Source organism: Bos indicus x Bos taurus, chromosome 9 (genome assembly GCF_003369695.1).
Source record: "Bos indicus x Bos taurus breed Angus x Brahman F1 hybrid chromosome 9, Bos_hybrid_MaternalHap_v2.0, whole genome shotgun sequence".
Taxonomy (NCBI): domain Eukaryota; kingdom Metazoa; phylum Chordata; class Mammalia; order Artiodactyla; family Bovidae; genus Bos; species Bos indicus x Bos taurus.
In genome coordinates this window covers 38,241,453-38,257,169 of record NC_040084.1, presented here as the reverse complement: position 1 = coordinate 38,257,169, position 15,717 = coordinate 38,241,453, and positions in this window count along the sequence as shown.

The window sequence follows — 15,717 nt, the reverse complement described above, 5'->3', positions numbered from 1 at the left end:
GAGAAAATAATGTATATTTCTATTCTTACATTGAAAACAGAACAAAAACAGCTTAGGCTATCAAATGAAGTTCTTGGTCTTTTTTTTTTCAGTGATCACCAAGCTTAAATTTGTGGGGAGGAGGACAATTTTCTTAATGTTTTCTACCTGGCTCAACATTCCCAGACAGCAATTACAAGCCAAATATAATTTCAGTAAATGAGAAATTCTTGTTTTCATGTACTGATTGGCTTTATTACACATGAAGTTTAATTGGGAGGCTTCTCCAGCTTATCTGGGTAATGATGAACAGCTGCAGTAGATTGCACTCCCTCCCCCAACCCACCCCTACATCATTTTGATCGAACAGCACCCAAACAAAACCTTGTACAACTGTGCGATAGGAGCATCATTCAACTGCACTGCAAACCCTGACTGCATTTGAGCCCAGCAAGCAGTTTCACAAGAAGCCAGAGGGAAACAAAAAGCCCGAGAGGAAATGTTCAGATTAGCAGAGCAGCCTGACCCCTGACCCCAGACCACTGTAGCTATAAGATTTTACTACTGGAATTCCAGTGTATTGTGCTTAACTAGATCTCTATCCCACATGAATAAATGGTACCATCCAAAGCAGAAGTGTGCTTGTCTAATTCAGAGGTGCTAAATCATAGATTTTTATATCCTCAACAGAAGAATATCATTGGTAATTTCAGTAGCAAAGAGAAAGGATGCCTCTGACTGCCTTGAAGGGCTTATAAAGTGCTTTACCTATCTTATAACATCTTTAATAACAACAGCTAATATGTTAAAGCAGGCTTCCTCAGGGGCTCCTCCGTAAAGAATCCGCCTGCAATACCGGAGATGTGGTTCAATTACTGGGTCAGGAAGATCCCCTGGAGGAGGAAATGGCTCCAGTATTCTTGCTGGAGAATCCCATAAACAGAGGAGGCTGGTGGGCTATAGTCCATGGGGTTGCAAAGAGTCGGGCATGACTGCACACTTGCACTTGGAATTGTTTGAGCACTTACTATGGGGTAAGCATTGTCTTCATACTAAGTGTTTCACATGTATCATCTCAGTTAGTCCTTTCCATAACCCTAGGATAGATCTCCTCGGCATATGTTAGAGATGATGCCTAGAGCTCTTGTGAAGCTTGTCTAGGGTCCAAAGCCAATGAGACCTGAGTCCAGGTCCATCCTTCTGAGACATTCACTCTTACTCTAATGGGTGGGTTAACAGAGAGTGCTGTACAAGGAGCTCATTCAGAGAAGGTAACTTGATGGAGTAGTTGTTAAGGCAGCAGATAGTTTTCCATTTCATTTACCAATTGACCACGTCACCAAATATATAACCAGTACTCTCTCTATGGTTATCTACATGCACGTTTGGAATGACCTGCTCTTTACTGTGTGGTATTGTGATGCTGGAGTGTTTGTTAGGGAGTTAAAGTTTTCAGGTGAAAACAATTTGCTTAATAATAAAGGAAGAGTTTGTCTGTAATGCTTTGCTGCTGCTGCTGCTGCTGCTGCTGCTGCTAAGTCACTTCAGTCGTGTCCGACTCTGTGCGACCCCAGAGACGTCAGCCCACCAGGCTTCTCCATCTCTGGGATTCTCCAGGCAAGAACACTGGAGTGGGTTGCCATTTCCTTCTCCAATGCATGAAAGTGAAAAGTGAAAGTGAAGTCGCTCAGTCGTGTCCGACTCTTAGCGACCCCATGGACTGCAGCCTACCAGGCTCCTCCATCCATAGGATTTTCCAGGCAAGAGTACTGGAGTGGGGTGCCATTGCCTTCTCCATGTAATGCTTTAGATGGTAGATAAATGTATGCGATTGAGCCCCTCTTGCTGGCTCTTCCTCACCCAAGGCTCCTCTTCCCATACCCTCCTCTTCTTTTCTGCACAGTTTGGTCCTGTCATGATCTTCATTTGGGGCTTTAAGAGGCTTAGTTAACAGCCTTTCATCCCACTGTCTGCTTTAATATCAGTCACTTTTACCTCTCTTATCTTTTCAGTTCATGACAGCAAGGAAGTGGAATAATAACTTAAGAGGGAGTTTTTTGTTGTTGTTGTTAATTTATGTATTTTAATTGGAGGCTAATTACTTTACAATATTGTGGTGGTTTTCTCCATACATTGACATGAATCGCCCACGGGTGTACATGTGTCCCCCCATCCCACCTCTCTCCCCATCCCATCCCTCTGGGTTGTCTCAGTGCACCAGGAGTTTTAAAATCAGACAGACCAGGTTCAAATGCCAGTACTGGCACTCACTGACACTTAGCACTGAAGGTGCTGAATTTTCAAGAGTTTCAGTTTCCTCGTCTGTGAAATGTGAAGTAACAAGGACACAAACTTTTTGGATTGTGAGATTCATTTAAAGCCTTGTTCTTGGTATATTGTGTGTGTTAGTTACTGAGTTGTATCCAACTCTACAGACCCCATGGTCTGTAGCCCGCCAGGCTCCTCTGTCCATGGAATTCTCCAGGCAAGAATCTTGAAGTGGGTTGCCATTTCCTTCTCCAGGGGACCTTCCTGACCCAGGAAGTGAACCTGGGTCTCCTGCATTGCAGGCAGATTCTTTACCATTTGAGCCACCAGGGAAGCTTCTCTTGGTACATTGGAAACGCTCAAATATCAATCACAAATAATTGTCAACAACAATTCAGCCCCATTCATTTTGAATCCATTGTACTTGCTCTTCTCCAAATTTATTGTTGTTGTTCAGTCGCTCAGTCATGTCCAACTCTTTGTGCCCCATGGATTGTAGTATGCCAGGCTTCCCTGTCCTTCACCATCTCCCAGAGCTTGCTCAAACTCATGTCTATTGAACTGGTGATGCAGTCCAACCATCTCATCCTCTATCATCCCTTTCTCCTGCCTTTAATCTTTCCCACCATCAGGGTCTTTTCTAATGAGTTGGCTCTTCACATCAGGTGGCCAAAGTATTGGAGTTTCAGCTTCAGCATCAGTCCTTCCAATGAATACTCAGGGCTGATTTCCTTTAGGATTGACTGGTTTGATCTCCTTGCAGTCCAAGGGACTCTCCAGAGTCTTCTCCAACACCATATTTCAAAAACATCAATTCTTCAGTGCTCAGCTTTCTTTATAGTCCAACTCTCACATCCATACATGGCTACTGGAAAAACAATAGCTTTGACCATATAGACCTTTGTTGGCAAAGTAATGTCTTTGGTTTTTAATACACTGTCTAGGTGTGTCATAGCTTTTCTTCCAAGGAGCAAGTGTCTTTTAATTACATGGCTACAGTTACCATCTGCAGTGATTTTGGAGCACCCCAAAATAAAAGTCTGTCATTGTTTCCTTTGTTTCCCCATCTATTTGCCATGAAGTGATGGGACCAGACGCCATGATCTTCATTTTTTGAATGTTGAGTTTTAAGCCAGCTTTTTCACTCTCCTCTTTGACTTTCATCAAGAGACTCTTTAGTTCTTCTTTGCTTTCTGTCATAAGGGTGGTGTCACCTGCATATCTGAGGTTATTGATATTTCTCCCAGCAATCTTGATTCAAGTTTGTGCTTCATCCACCCCAGCATTTCTCATGATGTACTCTGCATAGAAGTTAAATAATCAGGGTGACAATATATAGCCTTGATGTACTCCTTTCCCAATTTGGAACCAGTCTGTTGTTCCACGTCCAGTTCTAACTGTTGCTTCTTAACCTGCATACAGGTTTTCAGGAGGCAGGTCAGGTGGTCTGGTATTCCCATCCCTTGAAGAATTTTCCACAGTTTGTTGTGATGCACACAATCAAAGGCTTTAGCATAGTCAACGAAGCAGAAGTAGATATTTTTCTGGAATTCTCTTGCTTTTTCTATGATCCAACAGATGTTTGCAATTTGATCTCTGGTTCCTCTGCCTTTTCTAAATCCAGCTTGAACATCTGGAAGTTCTCAATTCACATACTGTTGAAGCCTAGCTTGAAGAATTTTGAGCATTACTTTGCTAGCTTATGAAATAAGTGTAATTTTGCAGTAGTTTGAACATTGTTTGGCATTGGAATGAAAACTGACCTTTCCCAGTTCTGTGGCCACTGCTGAGTTTTCCAAATTTGCTGGCATATTGAATGTAGCACATTAACAGCATCATCTTTTAGGATTTGAAATAGCTCAGCTGGAATTCCATCACCTTCACTAGCTTTGTTCGTAGTGATGCTTCCTAAGGCCCACTTGATTTTGCATTCCAGGATATCTAGCTCTAGGTGAGTGATCACACCATCGTGGTTATCTGGGTCATGAAGATCTTTTTTTGTATAGTTCTTCTGTGTATTCTTGCCACCTCTTCTTAATATCTTCTGCTTCTGTTAGGTCATTGTTTCTGTCCTTTATTGTGCCCATCTTTGCATGAAATTTTCCCTTAGTAGCTCTAATTTTCTTGAAGAGATCTCCAGTCTTTCCCATTCTATTGTTTTCCTCTATTTCTTTGCATTGATCACGTAGGAAGGCTATCTTATCTTGCTATTCATTGGAACTCTGCATTCAGATAGGTATATCTTTCCTTTTCTCCTTTGCCTTTCGCTTCCCCAAATTTGGAAATCCTTGATTCTGCATTAATCTCTGAGCTTCTTTGGGCTCCACATATTTTTAGCAACTATGAAGACCATGTGTATGTTGTTCTATGCAGTTTCAAAACTTACATTGCTCTGTATGCTAGTTGCCAAGTACTATAATAACCATTTAAAAATATTTCCCCTGATATATTATTTTGCACCTGTGTAAACCTAAGCAGCTGTGCTCAGCTATGTATAAATGTTTGCTTATGTGCTTCTGTTACATTTATTTATGTGATTCTGTCTACAGCCAGTTGCTCTATTAAATGATAAACTTCTCAGGGCCAAGGACCTCACTCTACTTCTGCAACAGATCCGAGTATCCTCCCAAGAATAGATTTCAGGCTTTAATACGATATTAATGACAAGTTTCCGAACATTGTGTTCTCATCTTGAGAGCACTATTTCTTAAAGCAGTTTCAGCCATAGCTGGTGTTCTATGGAAATGTTCAACTTGGAGGCCTTCAGTTGGTGATTTTTCACATTTTAAAAATTAAAAGCACAAAGCTATAATTTGGGGAACAGCAAGTTAACAATCAAGAAAAAGAAAAAAAAAAGTGCATTTATTGTTGTGACTTCTCTGGTGGCTCAATGGTAAATAATCTGTCTGCCAAATAGGAGACATGGGTTCAATCCCTGGATTGGGAAGATCCCCTGAAGGAGGAAATGGCAACCCACCCCAGTATCTTTCCTGGGAAATTCCATGGACAGAGGAGCCTGGTGGGCTACAGTCCACGGGGTCGCAAAGAGCTGGACACGATTGAGTGACTAAACAACAACTTTTAAGAAAGCTTCAGATTATATTTGCTTTGACTATTGAAGTGATTGATATGTTGGATTAAGAAACTATCAAGTCACACCCAATAGTCCAATACTCATACTGCACTTTTTGAGCACTTAATAGGTGCCTTGCTAGGGGCTTGTTTTGCCTTGTGTCATTTAGCCTCCCTAGCATTCCCATGAGACAGGCACCTTGTTCCTCCCCGTTTCACATTCTAGGAGACTAAGGTTAAGAAAGGTTTACCCGTTATCCAGGATGCAGCCGAAAAGAAATGGAGCCAAGCCATGTTAATCACTGAGCTGTACTGGTTTCTTCAAAAGGATTTTACAGATGATCTATAAAGATAATTCCAGTGTTCCCTTTTTTTCTTCTTTCATAACACTACCCTTGCCTGGACTGCCACAAAGGGAGAGGAAATTTTATTAGTATGTTCATGATTAAGCTTGCTTAGTATAGATAAATAATTACAACTGCATGGGTTTTGGATGGTTTGCTAGGAAAATTTTTTTTAAAAAGAAAACTCTCCGCATTTGTTTGCCTTCACATGGTCCTGCTCTCCTGCAGTCTGGCTCTCCTTTCACTGCCTTGTAGTGAAGTATTCAAGGGAGTGTTGTCCTGTTAGAGCGCAGTCACTAAGGAAAATGTCTCCTTGCCTTTTCAAATGGACAAGCAGGAAACATCGTTTGCTTTCCCTTTCTTTTACTGTTATCCTCTTCTTTTCCCACCTCAGTTCTATTCTTTTAGAATAAATAACAGCGCACTTCACCCAGGCATTGGGTAACTTGAGCCATCCATCTCACTATCTGAGAAAGCTGGCTCTCAACACTAGCACCGCAAGCAGCTGCTTGGGGCCCTGCTCCTTGGCAGCCTCACCACCCCCGTCTGCTCCCCCTGGACGTCAGGACCCAGCAATTACAGAGCTGGCCTGTGGGCCTGCACATAAAGCATGCTTTCATAATAAAAACATCCAGTTGGTCTCTTCCAACTTCAAACATTCTGTGAGTGTCTCAGCCATGAGTTGTAGAGGATCCAAGAACCTCTCAGTGGAGTCAGGACTAGAATTCCTACATTTGTTCTGTTTCACAACCAGAGAGTTTACAAGGCGTAGTAACATGCTGTGTTCTATAATGTGATGGTGGAGGGCAGAGGAGGACGGATAGAAAAGGATGCTGATCATGTGTACACTTCAGGATCCTCAAATGCCTGGCTTCTGACAGGGGCTTTGCTGCGTTCATAATCTTCCCAAATTGTATACTCTTCAGGCCACTTAATACCTGCATCTGGCTTTGGTTGACTGACTTTTTGAGTAGTTTAATCTACATTGTGTTTGACTAAGAAATTTAAGCCCCTGAAGGTTAAATATGAGGAAGATAGTGCAAATAATATGAATAACTAACATTTCTTGAGTCTTTTACATGTAGTAGGCACTATTTTAAGCATTTTTCTTTATCTAACTCCTCAGCTCTCACAACAACCCTAAGCAGATGGTCTTTTATTAGCCAGTTTTTATGATGCGGATGTGGAGGTAAAATAACTTACTCCGGGCTCCAGCCCAGGCAGTCCCAATCCTTAGCTTTGCTGTTGGCCACTGGACTGTGCTGGTGTGAACTGAGACATTCTTTTATCTGGTTCTTTTGATGTCTTCGTTCTTTGTCTTCATTAAGTCAATGAATTTCTTTTTGCCTTAGTCACCTCATCAGAAGATTTTATCTCTCTGATTTCCAGAAATGAAAATGGAATCACGCGTTTCATATAAGAGACTGGAATCAAACAATTGGCAAAATGTACTCTGATCAAAATCCAGAGACTGCAAGTGACCTGCCATTTGGCAACAGAATTGGGGTTGGCACTCACAGCTCTATTTCTCACTCTTTACCATGAAGGCTCTTCTACAGAATATACTTACACTGTAATAAGTATAGTGTATAGTACAGTGGTGGGCTTCCTTGGTGGCTCAAACAGTAAAGAATCTGCCTGCAGTGCAGGAGACCCAGCTTTGCTCGCTGGATTGGGAAGATCCCCCAGAGAATGGCAACCCACTTCAGTATTCTTGCTTGGTGAATCTCATGGATAGAGGAGCCTGGCAGGCTATAGTCCATAGGGTTGCCAAGAGGCAGAATAGTGTCATAGTATAGCAAGTGCGGAGCACAGAGTAGAATTTTCTATCTGTATTCAGTCAGAAAGTGAAAGTGAAGTTGCTTAGTCATGTCTGACTCTTTGCGACCCCATAGACTGTAGCCTACCAGGCTCCTCTGTCCATGGGATTTTCCAGGCAATAGTACTGGAGTGGACTGCCATTTCCTTCTCCAGGGGATCTCTGGGCTCAAACCTGGGTCTCCTGTATTGTAGACATACACTTTACCGTCTGAGCCACCAGGGAAGTCCTGTATTCAGTCAGAGTTTGATATAAATCAGTCTTCTTATCTTAATTTTAAAAATTAAAAATTCTATTTATTTTACTTGTAAATAATTGTATCTTTGTTCACATCAAAAGAAATTCCATGTTGTATTATAAAAGGGAACAGTTAACTTCTGTGACTCACATTATTATCTTTGAAAAGAGCCATTCAATAAACAGCTCTTATTTCAGTTCAGTGTTGTTTATGTTTTCAATGCACTCTTCTATAAAATGTAGCATAAATAAATAAGTTAAAATTGTTTGTTTAGGCATTTCTAAAACATTTACTCCCACACAAGTGATGAAATGTAGATTTTTCTTTTGGGGCTTAGATTTTTATCACAGTATTATAGTGGTTAACTGGAGTTCCATTCATGCTCAAGTTCATTACACATATGAAACCCTCAGGAAACACATTGTATTATTGTTCTTGAACCACTTGCACATTATAGACTGAGTTTAAAAACTATATCATGGGTAAAAAGCACAAAGTTGTATTATGTTTCTCTTCAAGGAATCTCAGGATTTCTAACTGTAGCTTTAACTGTGTTATACAACAGCCCCCCCCCCCACACCATTTTAAACAAGTAACCTTATTGATTATTTCTTCTTGCCTTCTGTATGTTTGTGTGTGTAAATGGTGAAGACTTACAGTATTTTCTGTGAGCCCTGCCCACACCTAACCCACACAAAGAATTTCCAATTTCTTTATATTGGCAATAACTTCTCACTAGGCCTTTCATCTATAAGGGTCACTTGAAGGGCAGGAGACTCACCTGGACATCAGACTTTGGAAAGCCTCCTCTCCTCCAGCCTGTGGCCTCTGAATGTCTGCAGTCCTGAGAAGGAGAGAAAGAAAGGAAACAATGCTTCTCATCTACCCTAACGTCTCCTCAAGATACCAGTCTATGATTTGGCTTGTTTTCACCTTCGCATTCTTGGAAGGAGAGTTGATGTGTTATCTCAGTATCCTTGCCTTCTCCAGTCCTTGGAAACCTTCTCATCTTTGTGACTGCAGCACTGGCATAGTTGACCACTCTGTTCTCTGAAGTCTTCACACTTTTCACTTCCTAGAGACAACTTGCCTTTGGTTTTCTTCTTAGCTTTTTGACCACTTTTCCTTTTCTTCTATTTACTTTGTTGATTCTTCTTCCTTCTTCCTAAATATTAAATGTTATTAAGTTTCCAACTGTCTTTCTTGTTCTTTTCCTCAGCTTTACAGATCACCCTGACTTTCACGCAATCTCTTGGCATGAACTCCAAAATTTTCCCTGCAAGTTCTGCCTCTTGTTTGATCCTCTTATCTGAGCTCCAGACACAAACTTCCAACTGATCCTTGAACTGCTCCAGCTGGAAGACCTAAAGCATCTTAAACTCAATATGTGTAAAAATGAAACTATCACCTTCTCTCTAAAACCCATCCTTTTGCTTGGTGGACATTGGTAAATGTCATCACTGCTGATGGATCCATTCTATCTTAAAATGTCAGAGTTCTTCAACTTCTCTCTCTCTATCTCACTTCAATATCCGATCGTTTGCTAAAATCCTGGCAATTCTATCTTGAATGCCTCTCAAATCCAACTATCCCCATTGTTCCTCTAAATATGTCACATATTATCTCTCAGTCTAGATAATTCTATCTTATGGATTAGTGTTTCTGATTTCAGTACCCGCTTCCTTCTCTCCACTTCCAATCTATTCTCTCCATATCACCAGAGTGGCCTTTATAACATAAATCTTAACAGTAGATGCCTCTGTCTATAAATCTATAATTCCTCAAAGATCCATAGTGTTAGGCAAAAAAAAAAATCATACAAAGGAATATAAAGAATGGTTTCAATATTAGTAAAGATAACATACATATACATAGTCCAGCAAAATGTTAGCGGTGCTTATCTTGTTATTGCTGAGTCGTAGTATTGGGATGAGTTGTATTTTTTTATTTTTGTTTGCTCATTTTTCTATACTGAGCATATGTTACTTGTGTAACAAGGCAAAAATATTATTTAAAAGTAAACTGGTGGGATTAAAAGGAGCTGCTCTAAGTAACTTTGGAAAAAAGTGTTTTTACTAGATGCTATAAAACTGAAAATGAAAAGAATGATACATAACACTGTACTCTAGTTGGGAAATTCATTTCTCACAGGGTTATGGGTTAGCAATTGTGAGACTACTTTACAAGTATGTAAGGAATGAACAAATATGTAAGTAAACTGCAGATAATGGGATCAGGTTTCTAACTGGAAGGGACAGCAGTGACAAATAAGTAAAGAAGGCTGAAATAAGCCTGACAGTAGAAGATTAGAGTTGGAATCATCAGTACGAATGCATGTGTAGTTTGATACTTGGACAGATGGATACAAAAGAATTATTGATATGTGTATTTACATGAGTTAGTACACATGTGTATGTTTCCTAGCTCTGTCCTTTGAGAGGGCTGAGAAGCAGTGAACCTGCAGTAGCAACAAGCACACCAGCACCTAGACCTGGTTTCCAGAAGTCATTTTCCAACACTAGGAACCAAAGCTCCTTGGAGAAATGTCTGATTCTAGTCCTGGGTCACAGAAAATCAGTGATGAGCCTGGAGCACTCACAGTGCCAAAACGAGAGGCACTGCACTAAAAAAAGAAAAAAAGAAAGATGGAGCATTTCAAAAGGCTGCAGGAACCAACTTGAAAGAGCTTGAAATTGCCAAAGGTACAACAATTTCAGCAAAGAGAGAGAACTGAAGTGTATCTCAAAGAATTTTTTATAAATTCCAACTTTCATACTACTATAAATGGTTGATTAAATAAATAAATGAGGGGGGAGGGGCAAATCTCTCTTACAGAATTTCAAATAATTTATGTATTAATAACCACTCCCCTCTCTGAGGGGGAGAACTTAATTCTCTTCTCCTTTACTGTAGGTAGACTTAGCACCACTCCTCTAATGAGTGCTATAGAAAACAGAAAGAAGTTGTCCCTATGCAGTGGAGAAAACTAATAAACAGTACCTTAATCATGTGATCACCTCACCAGTGATTGATAAGTGGTTTTAACATTATGTTCCTTATTATGTTCCCCAGGATGAATGGGGCATGCTACCTCTGGGGTATCCTTCCCTCAAGTCATGAGAAAACAATAAATAAAGAGACTAAGGAGACATGATGCAATGTGATCACATGGATCCTGGGACAGAGAAAGAATATTAGTGGAAAAACTGGTGAAATCCAAATGAAGTCTGTAGATTAATTAGAGGTAATATATTAATGTCATTAATTAATGTTCAGTTCAGTTCACTCAGTCGTGTCTGACTCTTTGCAACGCCATGAATTGCAGCACACCAGGCCTCCCTGTCCATCACCAACTCCTGGAATTCACTCAGACTCACGTCCATTGAGTCAATGATACCATCCAGCCATCTTATCCTCTGTTGTCCCCTTCTCCTCCTGCCCCAAATCCCTCCCAGCATCAGGGTCTTTCCCAATGAGTCAACACTTCGCATGAGGTGGCCCAAGTATTGGAGTTTCAGCTTCAACATCAGTCCTTCCAAAGAACACCCAGGACTGATCTCCTTTAGGTTGGACTGGTTGGATCTCCTTGCAGTCAAAGGGACTCTCAAGAGTCTTCTCCAACACCACAGTTCAAAAGCATCAATTCTTCGGTGCTCAGCTTTCTTCACAGTCCAATTCTCACCATAGCCTTGACTAGACAGACCTTTGTTGGCAAAGTAATGTCTCTGCTTTTGAATATGCTATCTAGGTTGGTCATAACTTTCCTTCCAAGGAGTAAGCATCTTTTAATTTCAGGGCTGCAATCACCATCTGCAGTGATTTTGGAGCCCCCCAAAAATAAAGTCTGACACTGCTTCCACTGTTTCCCCATCTATTTCCCATGAAGTGATGGGACCAGATGCCATGATCTTAGTTTTCTGAATGTTGAGCTTTAAGCCAACTTTTTCACTCTCCTCTTTCACTTTCATCAAGAGGCTTTTTAGTTCCTCTTCACTTTCTGCCATAAGGGTGGTATCATCTGCCTATCTGAGGTTATTGATATTTCCCCCAGCAATCTTGATTCCAGCTTGTGCTTCATCCAGCCCAGAGTTTCTCATGATGTACTCTGCATAGAAGTTAAATAAGCAGGGTGACAATATACAGCCTTGACGTACTCCTTTTCCTATCTGGAACCAATCTGTTGTTCCATGTCCAGTTCTAACTGTTGCTTCCTGACCTACATATAGGATTCTCAAGAGGCACGTCAGGTGATTGGGTATTCCCATCTCTTTCAGAATTTTCCACAGTTTATTGTGATCCACACAGTCAAAGGCTTTGGCATAGTCAATAAAGCAGAAATAGATGTTTTTCTGGAATTCTCTTGCTTTTTTGCTGATCCAGCGTATGTTGGCAATTTGATCTCTGGTTCCTCTACCTTTTCTGAAACCAGCTTGAACATCTGGAAGTTCACAGTTCACGTACTGCTGAAGCCTGGCTTGGAGAATTTTGAGCATTACTTTACTGGCGTGTGAGATGAGTGCAATTATGCGGTAGTTTGAGCATTCTTTGGCATTGCCTTTCTTTGGGATTAACATGTTTATTAATTAATTACTGTTAATTTCTCATTGGAAAAGACCCTAATGCTGGGAAAGACTGAAGACAGGAGGAGAAAGGGATGACAGAAGAGGAGATGGTTGGATGGCATCACCAACTTGATGGACATGAATTTGAGCAAGCTCTGGGAGTTGGTGATGGACAGAGAAGGCTGGCGTGCTGCAGTCCATGGGTTTGCAAAGAGTCAGACATGACTGAGTGACTGAAGTGAACTAATTAATGTTAACTTCTTAGTTTTGACAAATGACTCATGAGTATGTAAACTGTTAAGGTTAGGAGAAGCTGGATGAAAGTATATGGGAGCATTCTGTTTGATTTTAGCAACTTTTCTATAAATCAGGTATTATCCCAAAATACAAGCTGGAAAGAAAGAAAGAAATACATCTCACTGTCTGTGCAGGGCTTCTCAATTTGTCTTCAAAGATTCATCTGTAAGTTCTTCAAAATTACATGCCTGGGTACCACCTGGGAGATTCTGATTCAGTGGGATGTGATTGAGTCAGGAAAACTACAATACATAATTGTAAAGTGGCAAAGAAGAGCCTCATATACTTCAGGTATTGCAAAAACCACTTGTCTATAGTACAAACAGAGCCTGCCTATTTCCCCTAGGTAGACTTTTAAACTTCTTACAGTAAACAATTGCTTACAGACCACAACCAGAACTGCCTTTTGTAATTATAATTAACAGTGTACAAATTAATAAGGCATTCTGAATATAAGGAATATAACTGGTAGATTAATAGTTTGTCACACAAAGAATTGCATGACTATGTATTTTACTTCTAAATACAGTACATTATAAGTTTTCCACTTGACACCCATCAACCCAAAAGCCTATTAAATATTTATGAGCCAAGAAATTATTTCCACACCCTCATTTTGCATTTCGTTTGCTTTGAAGTGAAAATTTACACAATGTCTTTCCCATGGGATTTTCATGTGGTCGTCCTGTACTTGCACGCTTTTTGTGAAACTGAAACACTCTAAAGTCATTTCAATAAACAGGAAAAAAAAAAAAACTTGGTAAGATGTAGGGGAAAGTTAAAGAACACTGGAGAAAAAGATTGAAATCAGAGAGTCCATGTAAATTATATCCCAAGTGTTTGTACATGCCTCTGTGAGTGTATGTGTGCATGGAGTCTCTTACTGACATCTATGGATGCCTAGAGATTAATGAAGAAGAGTCGGGGTTCCTTAGACTATGAATTTGAAAGAAAATATGTGTACATACATTTTTTTTTCCTGGGCCATGATAGCAGTAAGCCATAAAAAGTTAAGAAATGCTGGCTGTGTGTGGTCTTTTTGGTAATGATAATATACATTTATATTAACTAAATTGCTACACTTTTAAAGTAGATAACTGGCAAATAGACGCATTGTGATGTGATCTCATAACAAGACCTATGGCTAATGACCCATTGGAAACACATATAAAATGTTATTTATTTTTCCCAATAGAGAGTTGAGAAAGGTCTCAGAATGCAATGAACATTCTCAGAAAGGGTGACCAAAATGAAAGCCTCTGCTTAGAGATAGAGCATTCATTCATCAAGTGTTTACAAAGTCTTTACTATGTGCCAGGCACAGTTCCAGGGTTTTGAAATAAACTAGTTGACAAAACAGACAAACATTTGTCTCTCACAGTTTACTTTCAAGTAGAGAAGATAGACAATAATGAATAAGCAAAATAAGTAAATGACATAGTAGGTCAAAGGGTGATATAAATGCTATGAAAAAGAGGAAAAAATAGAGCAGGGAAGCGGGGATTGAAACTGCCATTTGGAGGCGGGGAACGATTGTGTATTAAATAAGGTGAGAGGGTAGTTCTCATTGGAGAGGTGAGATTTGAACAAAGATTCAAAGGTGGTGATGGAGTTAACTGGGTGGATTCTGGAGAAGAGCATTCCATGCAGAGGGAACACAGAACAAAAGTCATATTTGGGGAGCAGAAAACAGGCTTCTGGCTGGAAGAGAGATAGTGGTGAGGAAGGAGGAGGAGGATAGGAAAAGAGGCCAGAGATGCAATGAAGCAAAAGGGCTTTGCAGCCACTGTAAGGACTTGGGTTTTTTTTCTGCATGTGATGAGAGCCACAACAGGTATTTCTCTCCCTTAATGTACCTTTGTCAGAAATTGACAAATTAAGTCCATACAAAATGTGGAAGGCTAGAGAGAATTTGATAAACAAAATTAACATTTTAACTATATGTAAAAGTACAGAATGTAATTGTTTCCCAACCACACAGGAAATAGTTATATTCGGTTGTCTATGTATTAGAACACATATAAAATTTCAACACATTCAAGAAAAAAGAAGCAATACATAACATACTATCTCACAGATCAGATCAGTCGCTCAGTCGTGTCTGATTCTTTGCCACCCCATGAATCGCAGCACACCAGGCCTCCCTGTCCATCACCAACTCCTGGAATTCACTCAGACTCACGTCCATCGAGTCAGTGATGCCATCCAGCCATCTCATCCTCTGTCGTCCCCTTCTCCTCCTGCCCCCAATCCCTCCCAGCATCAGAGTCTTTTCCAATGAGTCAACTCTTTGCATGAGGTGGCCCAAGTACTGGAGTTTCAGCTTTAGCATCATCCCTTCCAAAGAAATCCCAGGGCTGATCTCCCTCAGAATGGACTGGTTGGATCTCCTTGCAGTCCAAGGAACTCTCAAGAGTCTTCTCCAACACCACAGTTCAAAAGCATCAATTCTTCGACGCTCAGCCTTCTTCACAGTCCAACTCTCACATCCATACATGACCACAGGAAAAACCATAGCCTTGACTAGACGAACCTTTGTTGGCAAAGTAATGTCTCTGCTTTTGAATATGCTATCTAGGTTGGTCATAACTTTCCTTCCAAGGAGTAAGCATCTTTTAATTTCATGGCTGCAATCACCATCTGCAGTGATTTTGGAGCCCAGAAAAATAAAGTCTGACACTGTTTTCAGTGTCACAAAAGTAGACATTAACAGGAATAGAATAGTTTTTAAATATATATATCCATTTAGAAGTTTAAAAACACCCTTTCAAACAACTCTTGGTTTAACAAGGATATCAAATTCAATTACAAACAACTAGGAAAAAAGTAGTGACGAGAAAAACACTGTTTATTGAAACCTATGCAACATAGTAAGCTACCCTCAAGCAGTAAATTGAATTCAGAACATTTCAGGATCTCTTATGTTAAAGTGATGGCATTTATTGTGAAGTAGTGGACCCTGAAAATTAGAATGGAAACATGTAGAATCTAATGTAGCTGTAGAGTGTACCTCTAAGCTCTGCTTACTTTGTTAGTAGAAGCATCTTTTCCTCTCTGACTAGGGAAGCTAGTCACTTTCAGCCTGAAGACTGCAGTGGTCCCCTCGAGGCAGTTGTCTTGCAGAAGATGCTGAGGACT